This window comes from Bombus impatiens, unplaced genomic scaffold (assembly GCF_000188095.3).
Source record: "Bombus impatiens unplaced genomic scaffold, BIMP_2.2 scf_2222, whole genome shotgun sequence".
Taxonomy (NCBI): domain Eukaryota; kingdom Metazoa; phylum Arthropoda; class Insecta; order Hymenoptera; family Apidae; genus Bombus; species Bombus impatiens.
In genome coordinates this window covers 773,793-788,437 of record NT_178641.1, presented here as the reverse complement: position 1 = coordinate 788,437, position 14,645 = coordinate 773,793, and the positions used below count along the sequence as shown (strand labels likewise).

The 14,645-nt window shown below is 39.8% G+C and overlaps 1 protein-coding gene across 5 annotated transcripts in view; it reads left to right on the top strand.

The window, feature by feature from the left end:
- LOC100748507 (putative polypeptide N-acetylgalactosaminyltransferase 9) overlaps positions 1–14,645 on the top strand; it is a 299,103-nt gene that overhangs the window by 125,092 nt on the left and 159,366 nt on the right. For all 5 annotated transcript variants that reach the window (XM_033324345.1, XM_012393134.3, XM_003494457.4 and 2 more), the window contains one exon: positions 8,790–8,990. The gene's annotated coding sequence lies outside the window, so the exon portion shown is untranslated. The remainder of the gene's footprint in view (positions 1–8,789; positions 8,991–14,645) is intronic.

Here is a 14,645-nt window from a genome sequence, read left to right as displayed (position 1 = left end):
GCGAGCGCCGCGACGCCCGTGCCCTTCGAAACAGACAGCGTAATTACGCTTTCCCGGCGACCTCCGTGGCCGAAAAGGAACGTTTTAACTGCGATGTTGACCGTTTGCGATTCTGCCGAATGTACGGGATGTTATTTGTAGCGATGTTAGGAGGTTTAGTGGCGAGCCCTTCCCTGGATTTTTATTGCTCGTTTTATGGTACTCCCGCTCTATTGGATGGGGTTGCTGTCCTCCCCAGTTTGTGGGGCAATTTTGTGGAACATTTTGGTAATAGCCCTAAACAACGTGGAAAGTCTGTTACGAGTAGGTTGATTCTCCCTTCTTCCCTTTATTAGAGTCCATCGTTATTTGGTTTATTTTTTTAAGCAAGATTCTGAAGCAAGCTGAGACGTGTAGATAAGGATTTTGAGATTTAGAAAGTGTGATTTTCGTGATACGTGGAGAATATTTTTCGAATGTCAAAGCTGTTAATGTTTCGAGCTTAAAGCGTTTATTCGTAAAATGGTATTACTCGTTCACATTCTTTTTTATGTAAAACCGTATCGATACATATTACGCACAGGAGTAGTCGTAGTTGAGTTCCCTCTTACGTATTCATCTCATTATAGTTCTATTGTACGCTACATGTACATACATTATAATACTAAAATACATAAATGCGCAAAGTGCTTACTTCAAAATGCTGTGCAAACTATTACAGAGTAATCAAACTCTGTATGAGTACGATTACTGTATAATAGCTGTTCTGTAATAAGCGACGTCGCCATAGCGAAAGTATTAAATGTTCTTCCTTAATAAATCTCACGAACTTTATGATATTCATAGCTGTTACGTATTTCCAGTACTAGCTACAAGATACGGCATTAAAAATTGCATCGAAGTCGCGTACCGTCACAGTTACATACGTATGTATAATCGCAAAGTAAATCAACAAATTGTTTTTCTCATAGAATCATCGATTTAATCGGCGAGCGTGATATTAAAAGAAGCGCGAAGGGATTTTAACTCTGTTAACGAAACAACGAGATTGTATGATAGAATGGCAGACGTAGGAGTGCTCCTCGAAGCGGAAAGTCGCTATTGTTGCAGCCGGAAGCTAGGGAAATTCTCAGTGTGTTTTGCGCCGCTCTTCTGAACATTTTCTGCCGGGCTTTTTCCCTTCATGGCTGTCGTTTCGAGTTACTTTACAACATTGTAATTGTAGGTTCGTGGTCCGGAACACGTGCCTCGAATGCTCTCGCGAGATAGAAGTTTCACTACGTTTGTTCCGCGTTAGACGAAAATGGTTCTCGAAGCGTTTTAAAAAAACCATTCCCGCTCGTAAAAGAGTGGCGGGTATTTTGAGGCTCGGATTTAAAGCGAAAACAATAACCGAGAATGCTCACGGTTGCGAAGTTAATCCTTCTCTTTATCGCAGATTTTTCGAAAAATCGTAACAACGCGTACCTTATTTATTCGTTCGAATTAGAATTGGAACTTGTTACTACGCTTACTAACCTTTTCTACATGTTTCGCGATTTTTCAAGTATTCGTTTTTCTAGTAAATTAATAAAGTCCGACTTTATTCGTAAAAGTTGTTCGTGTTAATGAAAAATCGCAAAGCTACTTATCAATTTCGCAATGCTTTGCAGTCTGACAGCTACTAAATTTCGTCGACTAAATTTCCAAGCTCCACCAAATTTCTAAAATTTTATTTCTTCTTCCGATTCTCGCGCCATGCCCGTTTCAATCGTCGTCTACATGGCGAGCCAGTGTCCTGGAAAAAAATTGCGGAAAAGTCCATCGGTAACATATTCGAAGGTAGTGTGTGTCATTCGTCTTGGGAATCCCGATGGAATCGCGCGCACAGAGACTCGGGGGCGAGAGAGGATCGAGCGTGTGTCGCGTGACGATCGAACCGGTCTAAGCCAGTGCCGTTTCCAGCACAGCAAACAGATCTCTCTTGCTCTTGCTTGCCTGTCCCTGGTAGGAAGGGGTGCACCGTGAAAAACGACGTTACCTGTCCGAGGACCAGCCAGTCGCCCTAATCGATCGAGACGGCTCGATGGTAACCGGTAACTCGCGGACAAAAGCGGAGTTTCCGGCTGTCGTGGAACGATCAAGCGTTCCCCGTTCTTGAATGCTGAAAGGAAACGACGACGGAAAGGGGATGGAGGTGGAAGTGGAGGGAAAATAGAGCGGAAAGCTCCGTGAAAAGAGACGCGGGCATTTTTCAAGGGGACACAATGCCGAATTTACATCGTCACGGCTGTGATAGCGATCCTAGAAATCGGTTTTACTCGTTGCTTTTGACCCGTTCGAGCTTATTCCATGTCCACTCGCAGTCTTCTTTATTGCTCGACGATTTTGGGTACGGTCTTGGGTCGCGGTAATTGGACTTTGTTTCGATTCGGTTTGGGTCTCGCTAGTTTTGGGTTAGCACGTTCGGAGGACTTCCGATTGCGGGACAGAAATTGTTTTAGTAATCGAGTAAAGGTCTGGAATTTACCGGTGCTTTATTAAATTAACACGGGAGCAATCTCTGGTCAAATTGGAATTTGATTAGGATATAATCAGGAATAATTTATTAATGGTTACCGAAGGTGTGTCGGGGGTACTGTTATTTACTCTGCCGCTGAAAGGTCACACGATCGAAAGATCCATTTTTCGATATAGGTCAAAAAACTTCATTCTGAAATATAGCTCAGTTATTTCTTACATCGAGAATCGAGGAAATTAAGACCTGGAAATGATATTAATGAATGCTCTGGTAAATATAGAGATATAGAGGTCCCGCAATAAAGCTTTGAAATATTTCTGGAATGTCAAAAACCACTAATGAACGAGTCGTAATATTAAATCCTTCGCCAATATTGGGTTGGACGGAAAGTTCATTCCGCTTTTACCGCTAAATCGAAGGATGTGTTCTCCGTTTTACGCGTACTATTCTTAATTAATGTATGGACTATTCATGATCGATGATTTTTCGCCATCTCTTTGACAATTTCGTCATTTCGTCGATGTAGAATTATTTGGTCTCCTGAGAAAAAGAAACGTTACATCCTATCCAAGTCGCACGCTAAGAAAAATGGATCGAACTTTCTGTTAAATTCAATATGTTACAAATCTAATTAGAAGAATTTACTTTGTCTCCGATGGTTAAAGAAGCAATTATCTTGCTCGGCTATCGTTTAGATGCATATGGAGAATCTCGATTGATGACGTAAATAGAATTATCTCTGTCTTTACTGATCGTTATTTAACGTTTCGGCACGTATAATACTGAAAAAAGTATCAGGGCAGTAACACGTTACGTTCTAATATCATGGTGTTTTATGTGGCAAACATTTTCGTATTATTTACGCGAAACTGGCTTTGGGATTTTAGGGATTTTCTTCTTCTGGGATGAGTAGAAGTCGGATATTTCCTCTTGGACCTTTCTTGGAATAAGAGGACGATAATACCAGGCTTGCTAGAAAATATCGATGGTGAAAAATACGTGAAACAATTTCTCCTCTGACATCGCAAACGATAAACCCTTTCTGGAATTTTAGAAAAATTTGAAAATTGAAATATAATGTTTCTCCGCGATCTTCTCAACTTTTATTTTTGAACGGTCCTTCCAATAGGCTTTTCCAAAAATTTCTTCTTCTATGAAACGTCGGTGAATTATCGTAACTTGAAGCAAAGTTTAAAGTTCTTCGATCATCGTCCTAGACTGAAGGTGTCGATTCAAAGCGTTTGATTCAACGCCAAGTTAGCGACGTCCAATTTACTGACTGTAACTACTAAGTGCCAGTAACTGCTCGACACCAGCAACTACTAAGTACCTGCAATTTCACTGTTAATGAGAGTTCTCCAGATGACGTTCTATCTAGGCAACTCGTATCTCTATCCCATTACTTGTCCCTCTCTTGATGTAATACGTTACCACATTCATCGGCAATTGAGCCAACAATTTGGCGATTATGCATTTTTCACGAGATTTCTGTTCCAAATAGGAAGCAGCGAAAATCGTTTCTTAAGATTTTTTGCGGTTTTCTGCAAAAGCGTACCTTTCCCCACGGCACAATTTTCCAAAATTTGCGCATTTTCTGCAAAATATATGGGACAAAGTCTTCGTTCCTGCGCTCCATTCTTCCAGACTTTGCTCAAAATGTATACGAAAAATTTCTTTTATAACAATGTCAGTTTTCAATGAAAAATATAAAGAGGTATTTTTCTGTAGCGCTGTGTATTTTTTGAGATACGTAGATATACATATGAAAATAGATCTTTATTTAACCGATGCATTTTCTCATATGCTTTTTCGCTATATTTCCATTTACGTGAAACGAGAGCCAATATATATCTATTATTGCATTTTGCAGAAAGTATCGACTATAAACAATAGTAAATTGTGCGAGGCGAGGCGGATCCTGAGGATTTCTAGCGAGATTCTCTTTGGTCGAATCCTATTTTTGAAGGCAGCTTCGCTACTAGTCGAGTTTTCGTCGTTGCTGTTGTGGGTGACCGCAAACGGTCTTGCAGAGGCTTACGAGCAAACACGAATCTCTTGAGCCGAACTACTTTCACTGCAGCTGTCGAAGTTCCCTCTGTTGCTTGCGCCACTGTGCCGCCCCTTGGACGCGGAAATTTCCAGCAGCTGTTCCGGATTAGAATTTAAATCGTTTGTGGCTGTTGTATCTCTCGGGGGCAGTTGTTGCGAATAATTGGAACTGTTTATATTTATAGTTGAGCGTCGTGTGTTGCTTCGTTAGTGTGAATTAAACGCGGACGTGGTGCTTCACGCGTTGCAGCGAACACTTTCGCAGTGAATGCGGTAAATATTTAATCTTCCGACGATGTTTTTGATCCGTGTTGGCCTAATTTTCGTTTGAATGTATTAACTTAAAAAGCATCGCGTAACATATTGAAAAATTTGGATAACAACGCAACGATATATCTATTTTCTGGAAATAAGAAGATAGCGTACAAGCCTCGTTAGGTCAGCTAAGACGAATCATTTGCATTTTCACGTTATACACCTCAAACTGGCAATCGACGAATGGACATGCGAGTATGACAGTGTCGAAAGCTATCGGCCAGGTAATTGTTACACCGAATTTACACTCGAACTGCGGTTCTTTCCTGTCTTGTCCTTCGTTCTTCCGGCTCACGGACAGGAAAGCACCGAGCTTGTTACCGCCGAACCATGTTGCCATTGTGTTAATATTTGAGGAAGCAAGCTTGACGTAGCTTGCTCTTGTTGATGGATGGCTCTTTATCTCTCACTTGCTCGTTCGATCAAATTACCACATTCAGGACGAATAGCTAGGTTCGCCGAAGAAGTATCAGCTTCCTCCACCTCCATCCTTTGTTTGCTCCTGGCTTTCCTTTTTGGGTCATGCTAAAGCTGCGATAAATGCATCACATTTTCCAACATGTTATTATTATTAATAGTATTAATTGATAGTATTAATTGATGCTTGAATTTTACGGGCCAAGATCAATTATTCAATTCCGCCCTATCGCCAATTATCGATCACGTCGAAGAAGAACGCGAAAGGAAAGAAATAACTCGTTAAAGAGTATGAACGACCGCGGTATACGCGAAGAATGCTTTATTTCGGGCAACGCTTAAAAAATAAAATCAAATTTTATCACGACTTTGTATTTTTCCACATCGATACGTTATAGCCTTTGGATAGGATCAATTGCTTTACATCCGAAACGTAAAACCCAGGCTCTGAGATCTTAAAAAATGTCATAGAAAAAAATACGAGATCCATCGCACGATCAACCAACTCTGCGATTTATAAATAATTTTCATTGCTCATACACGATTCAAATTAATACGTGATCAATCCTTATCCTCTTCTATTGCGAAAATCTAAAGCAACCCCCTACACGGAGAAAGATCGCCTTGGAGTCCTCCCTCGCAAACCGTCGCGTATATTTCGACAATAATTAACCAAATCCCTGCAAAATATAAACAATTTTTTTTCAAGCTAAAATAATACATGATCCACTCTTATTCACACGACAGCGTGAAACCTAAAACTTTTTCTCTTTGTACATAAAAAGAGACGGTAAAAGCTGGCAGTTGTTTCTTTTAGAAAGCACCACCAACTCCACGAGAGGTGCGAATTATTTCTTCCGGATAAAACTCTTCAGAAGAGAAGAGTACGCGTTTTTCGCGTCGCGTAAAAACATTTTCCCGCCTTGCTCGCTGGGATAGGCGCGCGTCGAGTAGAATTGAAACCGGCTGGTTTAGCATGGCGAAACGTCTGGGTCGTTAAGCCGGCAGCGACGGGGTTTTATCGTGCATGTTCCACGGTCAGCCGCGTTTAGCGGTGTTCCTGGTGTCGTTGACGCGCACTGACAATGTCCGGGACCGTCTGCCTTCCTGTTTCCGCTTGTCTCGGATCTTTGAACGTTTCACCGTATCGCTCGAAGCCGCGCCGTATTTAAACCTTTCGAGTCCTGGCTTCTTGTCGTCTCGAATAAGAACCGTAATCCCTTGGTTACAGCTCGGCAAATCCTGCGAAATCGTGCAGTCTCGCGTTACCAGCAGATATTTTCGCTTGTTTTCTCCTACGAATATTATTTTAAATAAACGATCGTATTTTAAATAAACGAATAATTTATTTAAAAAAAAACTGGAATATAGTACTTTCGAAGTATCTTATATTTAATCTTGAAGTGTTTACAAATGTTTTGCATAAAGTCATTTTGATTTTACTCTTCAGCAGTAAAATAATAAAAAAAACTTTTCGGAATATTTCCTGTTTAATCCCTTCTCGGATTATGCGAAGAAAAGTATCGCGTACGTTTATTTAACGAGTAATACCTTGTTGATTTTATGTTTGAAAAACGAAACAAATTATATATCTTTAGTATCACCGAAATAATACAGGAAATCTGAAGCACCGCGGTAACTAAAAGAGATTAATCGATACGGCGGTGTATATTCGATGATTCGTGTGTTTTTTAGCCGTCGTAATATCTATGACAGACGAAGATTTACGTTGTTGTAGAGGGATTAATTGATACGATTTTGTAAATACAGGCTTCATGAATGTTACAATTATTCGCGATCATAAAGGGAAATTGAATTGTTCTGTTTCATGGTTTGTTTGCTGAATCTTTGTTTAATTTACGTTGTTACGTTGTATTTACGTTGCTTTATTACGTTTCAGGATTTGCATTTTAAAATACACCGGGTGTGAATAAATCTCTATATTCCTTTTCAGTCGATATCGAGAATTTCGAGATCTGTATCGAACATCTATTTCGTATTTCGTTAAAATGAAAATAATCATATTTCCTTTATTTCTACTTTCTATTCCTTTGTTTCTTCCGTTAAAGATATCTGTAAGGGACGTTCAGCCACGTTTAGTCTGAATCTCGTATTCTTTCTTCGTATACAGTCGTCGGATATTCGCATCAAACGCTTTTCCTTTATTTCTCTATCTCGCATCTCTATATAGGCCGCATTCTTTTCATTCTTTTCCATATTACGTTAGCCCAGCCATCTTTATTTCCCCTGAAAAATTCTATTACTCTGGCAGTAATATGCAGTTGATTCCGCGAAGAAATTGCTATTGAAAGAAGCAAATTGGAGACGGCATTACAGCACGTCAGAGCTATTATGCTGTGGCTAATAGAATTGTTGCCTTATCTGTGCAGTCAGCAGCGACACTGTCGTTCCTATCCTTATCATAAATCGGCCAGGGCGAACGCGGTCGTAATTGTTATCGTCTCCTCGTTTTTTCCTTTCGTCTTCGTTCAAGGTTTTTTTCACCTTTTCGCTTTTATCCTCTTTGTTGAGTGCTATACGAACAGTCCGATGAGACAAATCTGATTTCCTCCCTTTTTCCTCTTTCTCTCGCCTTCTAGCTCTTTACGATTCGTTCCTCGTTCCCTTTTCTCTCTCCTTCCCTCCTCCTTCTCATTTTCGTGTTTCTCTCTCGGTGCGTTTTCTCTATGAAAAGAATCGCGTGAGCAAAAGTTTCGTTTCCTCCGTGTTACGTGCACGTGCCTGCATCTCCTATAATTACCGAGTCGCGTTCTACGTTTGGAACGCGAAATGAAGTCCTACCGTGCTTGTTTAGTTGTGTTATTTAAGGGGCAACGATGTATTAATAGCAGGATAAATAGACGAATGCCTGAATATGCCGGAACGTGTAAGAAAAGTAAGAAAATAAAATTGCTTTGAAAAGTTTGCATTTGAAACTTGAAATATTGGAAAATTTGAAACCCTTCGGATTCCAAATATTTGAGCTTTCGGAATTTCTTACTTCTCTTTTTATTTCTACACTTCAGTGTAAAATATTCTACAAGAACAACTTGGACAAAAATTTATAAGCGTATTTTAATTTTCCCTGTGAAGGAGATGGTGACATGGCATGTCTGACCACGCAACGGTCGATACTACTTACCCGAGCATTTGAGCGAAAGAAAACTTAAAACACAATTACTTTCGTCAATAAATTAAATTAATTAAACGACCGTGTAACTCTTTGCGCAATATACAATTTCTCTGTTGATTAATTGCCATAATAGTTACCGATAATTTTTTATTACCACCTGTCGTCACATTCGTTGTCACGTCGTGTCGATAGTCGATCGTTCGAATTACATGTCTGTGAAGATATAATTTAAAGAAGAAAGAAAGAGCTTCTTCGAGAAAGAATTACAAATTTCTAGTTACAGCGGTCCAATTATTTCTTACGATAGATGGTACGATAGATGGTACGATGGAAGAAAATTTCACGAGTCTAATCGCGTTAGCACGATGCTTAATAAAGTCGTTCTTTTACTTTCAGAGTTACCGAGGTGTGAGTGTCTACGCGAGTATAAGAGTTTTCCGGCTCGATTCCCAAAACTTTCACGGTTATTCGCTCGAGCCCGACTTCGTGAGAGACTGTCTACTGGTAAAGAAAACGAGAGCTGATGAATAGCGAACGGAAGTCGATCATCTAACCAGATCGGAAGCTGTGAACCGAGGACGTTCTCACGGCTAGAAGGTAAGTTTCACTGATTTAGTATGCTTACTTTTTTCTTTTTTTTTTTTTACCATCGTTAACCACGTTATTGTATTACAATTCGTGTTCATTTAATATTTAATTTCAGAACAACTCTTGGAAATTCATTATTCTAGTTTTTACCTTCGTTAATTCACGAATCGGAGTCGAAAGTTTCTGAAATTGAATATCACCGTAGTAGAAAAATGATGAAATAACTAAGGCAATACTCTGTATATTGGCCATTTTGATGATCGAAAGAAGCGAATTAAATGGAGGGAAAATTGGTCGTATTCGATTGTTGATTTGATTTTTATTTGATTGCAATTTAACGACAGATGGATGGTTCGTTTGCGCCTGGTCGCGTATAGGAAAAGGCGCATCTCCAGGCACCCATCTAGGAGACGTTCAATTAACATGTTGAATTGCTTGTTAATAGGACCACTCGGTGCTTTGATAATCATCCTCGTCGATAATTTCTGTAGCGTCACCGTACCTTAAAGTAATAGGTCGTTGCTTACGTAAGTGCATCTCCATGCACTTTCGAATAAGCAGAAATGCAGTCCTCTCGTAACTGCATCCCCTCTGATTTAACGACTATCGTTTGTCATTTCGCTCGAGAAACGTGATATCGTTCAAGAATATCGTCACGAGAAGAATTTATTTCGAGTTTTTAATTCTTCCGTAAGGTCGGATACGAGAGATTTGGCGGAAAATATTTTTCATTGAGAAAAATTACTTAATCGCAGCGTATCTGAATTTATTGTGCATAAAACCAAAAAGATTAAGAAGAAATAAAAATGCAGTTTAGAATAAATAGAGGAAATCGTAACTGTTCTATATAACTTGGTTGAGGTTTTGACCTGCTATGGTCTAAGAATTTGGATTTGGAAAGTTCGATCTATCGAAGCGTAGTATTTTAGCCGGATAAAATACAATTAACACAGGTGCGCTAATGCAACGAAGTGCTATTGTATATACGACTGAATGCGCCAGAGCTCGACCAAGCTATTATTGTTCCGGAACACGTACACAAATGATAGAACTGAAATTAGCGTCATCAAAGTACCCATACACGATGCACAACGAACTTGTGAAACACCATTATGCGAATTGATTTGCTAAATAAAATGTTTCATCAGAATTACTGAAAATCTTCTACGGATTGATTTTACCAATCATCGGTATACGTCGTTCGACTTTATTGTCAGTTCTCTGTTATATTCACAGCGAAGCAAAATGTGTGTGTTTCTTAACAAATTGCTCGTTATAATCTCGAATGCGATTCCGTGATAAAATTCCGTGACTCTTCCCCCCCTTTCCCATATTTTACTACGATAATTACTCTATTCTCTGACTGGAGAAATAACGATGTCGCAGATTTTACAAACGAGGAACTAATTCCAAATTGCTGTACGTTCTTAAATGAGATCTCCAGCTCTTTATCCACCTCTGTCTGTCTCGAATTATCGTTTCTTCTTTCGAAGTACACAAACGTTGACGCTTGACAGATTTTACGATCTCATCGTGTCTCTTCCATCCGCGGTAATTTAGAAGGAAAGAAAAAGAAAAACAGATTTTCTCCTTATACCTCGGCTTATTAATCCTAACCTCGTAAAATTCTTTCGTCGTCTACTTGCTACCTCTATTGGTTCACGCTAATCTCTGTTCCGGGCGTACGTGTTCCTAATAGACAATAGGCACGCCAAACCCCGTATCTCATGGGACGCACACGTGTTCAAGATGTGCGATATCGTGCACACTGGTATCCACGTCTGGGCCAGTCCTTTGTCCACCATGGACAAAGGATTCACGAACGAGGTATGATTCTTCCTCGAGAATAAAATTCTCACCACGCGTGTCCACGCCGAAAATCCAAGGAAACCGAGGGAGGACATTCTTTCGCGGCTCTGCACGTTGACACTGATCATTTCCCCGGTTCCCTTTGCTCGTGGCTCATCTCCGCTAATTAGCTTAATGCGCCGTCTCTCTGAGCATGGATCTTCGCAATGGTTTACGACGACGACCGTTCCTGCTTAGTTTCCTTTGTGAGACTGTGGCCAGATGCAACCTAGCGCGTTTTGCTTCAATACCTCGAATCTCTAACTTCATACGCTCGTAATTAGCGATTCAATATAGCCGTGCCTTGATTTGCATGGTTAATTGCTAACATAAATATCGCGTGAATGGGCATTGCGGCTTTAAGAGGCGTTAACGCTTGCAGCTCGTTCTTTCAAACAGCCGAGCGTGTTAAAAGAAACGCGTGCATTTTTAACGCCGGAACTACCGAGTTGCGATGCGTACCTAAATATACCTCTTACTGTACTTACGTGGATGATTTTAACCGGATAACAGTAACACGAAGAATATAGCTTTGCGCGCCACGACGTACAGGGTGTTCCGCGACTCGTTATTTCCCTGTCATTTGAGGGCATATAGAGAAAAGAACTATACTTTAATTTTAATCCAGCGCGTACTGCAAATATCGAGAGGAAGAATTCCGAAAATACTTTGTTTTCGTAGGAAAACCAAGATCATCTTGGGTAACGTAAATAGGACTATATATTGACATATTCTCCACAAAACCGTGAGGAGCTTCGCGACAAATTCAAAAAACATATTACTCGATATTTTTACTAACTCGATACCGGATTCACAGTACGCTTTATTTTAACGCTCGTTCAAATGGCAATTCTATGTTTCGAATCCTCCATGTTATTTATTTGCGAATGCCGCGTCATATTTTTTGAACATCCCCATAAAGAAAGTCTGCTGGAGATACGTCGACGTGATCTTTTCCCAAGCAAAGATATTTGTTCTCCTTTATCTGTCCTGATACCTGGTGACGTGCCGGAGTTTCGGAAATCTTCAATTAACGCTGAACGTCGACAATCGTGACTTCCAGAGTCGCTGGATGTTCTGTTTCTTTTTTCGTCGGTAAATTACTTTTTAAGTGTCTCCGTCGGTATTAGGAGTGACGACATCGCTTAATGACTGTCCAGCTGTGCTCTAGCTTTTCTGCGATCTAGACGATCGATCTTCGTCTATAATAACATTTCCAAATGACACGTGCCATGAAAATTGGACATTATTTTTTGTCGTATAATGTCCTACATATCAATGGCCATACCGTATTACAGTACTTAAGAGAAATTCCCATTTGTCATATGTTTAGTAATTGATAATAACAGGTGATATCACCGACTCGTTCAATGTCGTCTCTGTATAAAATTTTCTCATACGAGCTATCTGGAAACAAACAGGATTGCGCGAAGGATCAAAAATGTTGTGACTCATTTGGGTTATTGTACGCTCAAGATCTTACAGTAATCGGAACAAATCAAGTTTCGAAGATAATTTTGAGTGATTGAAAACATTTGATTTAATTTGATAAGGGCAAGACCCTTAAATAAAAAAAATTTTTCTTTGATGCATTTCGTGTTTTCAATTCGATCCCTTTGGAGAAGTGTCAAAATCAGGAATGGTCGAGAAAGTGGTTCGAGTTTCGGAAGCCTGGCTGTGGACAGTGTTGTAAATTTAAATTGAAGGTAAATACACTTTTAACCTAATGGCAAGGGGCAGGGGATTAAATCAAGAGTTGCCGCGTTTACTAGCTCAACACAAACACGAAATGGGCAAGTTTGATGCATTTCAAACATCTATGCTGTACGTCGAATAAGGTAATAGAAACTTCGTTTTAACGCGTACAAAGAAACTGACGATGTCTCGTTTTGTCACTTGGATTTCAGCAATGGTTACGTATGGGAATACACGTCGTTAAAGCATCTCTCTCTCCCGTAGTATCTCGATTTTTAATTTCCTCGTTCGTGTTTTTACTTATTGCAAAGTTCTTTTTACTGCTATTTGTTTAATTAAAAGTAAAACCCATCTGTTTTGTACGTTGTTACACTTGCACGAGAAAGAAGCTTTGCGTACGAATATTAAAGTCAGCATTTTGAGATTTTTTAACTATGCATCGTATAATAAGAATTTTTCAGAGCCATATCGATTACATTCCAATGTGAAATATAATATTTCCGGCCACTGATAATTATAATATGGCTCTCGCGTATAACAAATTTCAATTTTTTACAACAGGCAAACGTACTCATCTACCCATCTATTTATTTATCGTATTTATTGCGAAAAAAATTCAACGTAATTTATATCGAATTGAAAATTTCTCGAATCCTGATCGATACAGTCAACGTCATAAACACCTTCGGTCAGTAATTCCTAAGGATTCTAAATTCTCGAAGCAATTAAAGCGTCTGGTTCGTCGTTCGCCTTGGTTGGAAAAATTGTTCGTAGCCAGGCCTCGTAGACAGCGTAGAAAGAGGTAGATCTTGGCAATCATAAGCAGCCTGATCCTCTTAAATGTGAAGAATGGTATCATCCTTCCTCTCGAGGCGTCATCTTCAAACACGCTGAGTCGCCGACGATGAAAAAGCGCTCTTAGCATAGGTTAACCGTGCCTGGTAAGGTCACGATGGCGATTATCATATCTGTAGCTTGCAAGATATCTTGATGCAGTTTCTGCACAAAATCCTCTTAACGAGAGGATGATTGCGATGTCAAATGAATTCTTAAGTCGATGTCGGGCTTGATCGTCTTTTCTTTCGCTCGCGTCTCTTCGCTGTGAATAAATGAACGCGCGATGAGGCGGAGAAAGTAAAAAAATATATGGAAGGATTCTAGAGTTTTCAACGTGTTACGTGCTTGATTGAGGTTTTCGTATTATCATATTCATTAATTATTTAAAAAGTCTGTCAGAGGCACAAGATAGCGTCTGCAAATAATTTGGAATATTTTCCTCGTATTATTACGCCCATAGACAACAAAAGATATACGTAGAAATAACTCGGATTATTTTAAATAATTAATTCTTCTTCATTATCTGTAGCTTTCCCATTTGATTTTTCATCGCATCTTCGTTTCATATTCGTTCGGCCTTGAAAGCGAGAGCGGTTTATCAGCTTTCACTCAGAGCCTATGATAATTTCGATGACGCGTTTCCAGCGATAGAAACGTCCGATTGCAACGTCGAGGCCACGGCGTTCGCTTCTGGATGCTTGAGGACGCGTCGCGTGGGCGTCGAGCACGTGCGAGGGTGTCGTACTCGTTGGAATGTGCATATGTGTCACGAAAGTCCACATTGCAGCTCGGTGGGCGGATCGTTGCCGGCCCGACCAAGGTCGAAGTTAATACTATGCCGACGAATCAAGACCATCGAATGAATGATTCAATCGTAGACGTGGATCGATGAATTTCTTCGCGCCTTCCAAGAAATTGGTACTCAGTTGTGTACATCTGTCGTATTGTACGATCGAATGCAATTATACTGTTGTCAAGTATCAAGTATCAAGTTGTCATTCGTCGTTTCCATTTGACAAGCCAAAATGAAGAATTCTAATTTTAACTACAATTGAATTTTGCACAAGAAAGTGCAATGTCCAATTAGAAGAATCAACGAAGTGGAAGAGAATTGATGGCAACTAAAGAATGGCAAATACAGCAAATGGAAATTTAATGGCAATGTCTCAATCGCTATGGACATTTCAAAGGTGATTTCATGATATACGATTTTGAGAGATTTTATCGAGAAAAGTATTCGCGCGTATCATTTGTAATATTTTCTGACTCCACCTCAACAATAAA